This window comes from Schistocerca americana, chromosome 8 (assembly GCF_021461395.2).
Source record: "Schistocerca americana isolate TAMUIC-IGC-003095 chromosome 8, iqSchAmer2.1, whole genome shotgun sequence".
NCBI lineage: Eukaryota > Metazoa > Arthropoda > Insecta > Orthoptera > Acrididae > Schistocerca > Schistocerca americana.
The window spans coordinates 86,799,891-86,803,259 of NC_060126.1; positions in this window are offsets into that span (position 1 = coordinate 86,799,891).

Below are 3,369 nucleotides of genomic sequence, written 5' to 3' on the forward strand. Positions count from 1 at the left end.
AGTTAGAGTGTCAGTCTTCTTGTACTTAAGTCGGCACTGTGCCTTTTGTATTAAATTCGGATGCAATTTCTGTGTTTTATCGTCAAGAAGAAGGTACAAGGGATACAGTAAAACTGAAGAGAAGCATCGGAATCTAAAACTGGATTCGCAGGAGAGGTTCACATCATAGAAAGTTAGAGTGTCAGACCACTTGTACTTAAGTCGGCATTGTCACTTTTGTATTAAATTCGGATGCAATTTCTGTGTTTCATCGTCAATCAGATGGTCCAGGGGATACAGTAAACCTGAAGTGAAGCATCGGAATATACAACTGGATTCACAGGAGATGTTCAAATCATAGAAAGTTAGAGTGTCAGTCCTATTGTACTTAAGTCGGCATTGTGCCTTTTGTATTAATTTCGGATGCAATTTCTGTATTTCATCGTCAATAAAAAGGTCCAAATGATACTGTAAACCTGAAGTGAAGCATCGGAATCTAAAACTGGACTGACAGGACAGGTTCGAATCACAGAATTTTAGAGTGTCAGTCCTCTTGTACTTAAGTCGGCATTGTTCCTTTTGTATTAAGATCGGATGCAATTTCTGTGTTATATCGTCAATAATAAAGTCCAAGGGATACAGTAAACCCGAACTGAAGCATAGGAATCTAAAACTTGACTCACAGGAGAGGTTCAAATCACAGAAAGTTTGAGTGTCAGTCCTCTTGTACTTAAGTCGGCATTGTGCCTTTTGTATTAAATTCGGTAGCAATTTCTGTGTTTCATCGTCAATAAGAAGGTCCAAGTGATACAGTAAACCTGAGGTGAAGCATCGGAATCTAAAACTGGACTCACAGGAGAGGTTCAAATCATAGAGAGTTAGAGTGTCAGTCCTCTTGCACTTAAGTCGGCATTGTGCCTTTTGTAATAAATTCGGATGCAATTTCTGAGTGTCATCGTCAATAAGAAGGTCTTAGGTAAATTGTAAACCTGAAGTGAAGCATCGGAATCTAAAACTGGACTCACAGGAGAGGTTCCAATCATAGAAAGTTAGAGTGTCAGTCCTGTTGTACTTAAGTCGGCATTGTGACTTTTGTATTAAATTCGGATGCAATTTCTGTGTTTCATCGTCAATAAGAAGGTCCAAGGGATACAGTAAACCTGAGGTGAAGCATCGGAATCTAAAACTGGACTCACAGGAGAGGTTCAAATCATAGAAAATTAGAGTGTCAGTCCTCTTGTACTTAACTCGGCATTGTCCCTTTTGTAATAAATTCGGATGCAATTTCTGAGTGTCATCGTCAATAAGAAGGTCTTAGGTAAACTGTAAACCTGAAGTGAAGCATCGGAATCTAAAACTGGACTCACAGGAGAGGTTCCAATCATAGAAAGTTAGAGTGTCAGTCCTGTTGTACTTAAGTCGGCATTGTGCCTTTTGTATTAAATTCGGATGCAATTTCTGTGATTCATCGACAATAAGAGGGTCCAAGGGATAGTGTAAACCTGAAAAGAAGCGTCGGAATCTAAAACTGGACTCACTTGAGAGGTTTAAATCAAAGGAAGTTAGAGTGTCTGTCCTCTTGTACTTAAGTCGGCATTGTGCCTTTTGTATTAAATTCGGATGCAATTTCTGTGTTTCGTCGTCAAAAAGATTGTCCAAGGTATACAGTAAACCTGAAGTGAAGCATCGGAATCTAAAACTGGACTCACAGGAGAGGTTCAAATCATAGAAAGTTAGAGTGTCACTCCCCTTGTACTTAAGTCGAGATTATGCCTTTTGTATTAAATTCGGATGCAATTTCTGTGTTTCGTCGTCAATAAGAATGTCCAAGGGATACAGTAAACTTGAAGTGAAGCATTCGAATCTAAAACTGGACTCACAGGAGAAGTTTAAATCAAAGATATTTATAGTGCCTGTCCTCTTGTACTTAAGTCGGCATTGTGCCTTTTGTATTAAATTCGGATGCAATTTCTGTGTTTCATCGACAATAAGAAGGGCCAAGGTATACAGTAAACCTGAAGTGAAGCTTCGGAATCTAAAACTGGACTCACAGGAGAGGTTCAAATCACAGAAAGTTAGAGTGTCAGTCGACTTGTACTTAAGTCGGCATTGTGCCTTTTGTATAAAATTCGGATGGAACTTCTATGTTTCATCGTCAATAAGAAGGTCCAAGGTATTCTGTAAAAATGAAGAGAACCATCGGAATCTAAAACTGGACTCACAGGAGAGGTTCACATTATAGAAAGTTAGAGTGTTAGTCGTCTAGTACTTAAGTCGGCATTGTCACTTTTGTATTAAAATCGGATGCAATTTCTGTGTTTCATCGTCAATAGGATGTTCCAAGGGATACAGTAAACCTGAAGTGAAGCATCGAAATCGAAAACTGGACTCACAGGAGAGGTTCAAATCATAGAAAGATAGAGTGTCAGTCCTTTTGTACTTAAGTCGGCATTGCGCTTTTGTATTAAATTCGGATGCATTTTCTGTGTTTTATCGTCAATAAAAAGGTCCAAAGGACACAGTAAACCTGAAGTGAAGCATCGGAATCTAAAACTGGACTCACAGGAGAGGTTCAAATTACAGAAATTTGGAGTGTCAGTCTTCTTGTACTTAAGTCGGCACTGTGCCTTTTGTATTAAATTTGCATGCAATTTCTGTGTTTTATCGTCAAGAAGAAGGTCCAAGGGATACAGTAAAACTGAACTGAAGCATCGGAATCTAAAACTTGACGTACAGGAGAGGTTCAAATCACAGAAATTTAGAGTGTCAGTCGTCTTGTACTTAAATCGGCATTGTGCCCTTTGTATAAAATTTCTAATGCAATTTCTATGTTTCATCGTCGATAACAAGGTCCAAGGTATACTGTAAAACTGAAGAGAAGCATCGGAATCTAAAACTGGATTCGCAGGAGAGGTTCACATCATAGAAAGTTAGAGTGTCAGACCACTTGTACTTAAGTCGGCATTGTCACTTTTGTATTAAATTCGGATGCAATTTCTGTGTTTCATCGTCAATCAGATGGTCCAAGGGATACAGTAAACCTGAAGTGAAGCATCGGAATATACAACTGGATTCACAGGAGATGTTCAAATCATAGAAAGTTAGAGTGTCAGTCCTATTGTACTTAAGTCGGCATTGTGCCTTTTGTATTAATTTCGTATGCAATTTCTGTATTTCATCGTCAATAAAAAGGTCCAAATAATACTGTAAACCTGAAGTGAAGCATCGGAATGTAAAACTGGGCTCACAGGACAGGTTCGAATCACAGAATTTTAGAGTGTCAGTCCTCTTGTACTTAAGTCGGCATTGTGCCTTTTGTATTAAATTCGGATGCAATTTCTGTTTTATATCGTCAATAGTAAAGTCCAAGGGAGACAGTAAACCTGAACT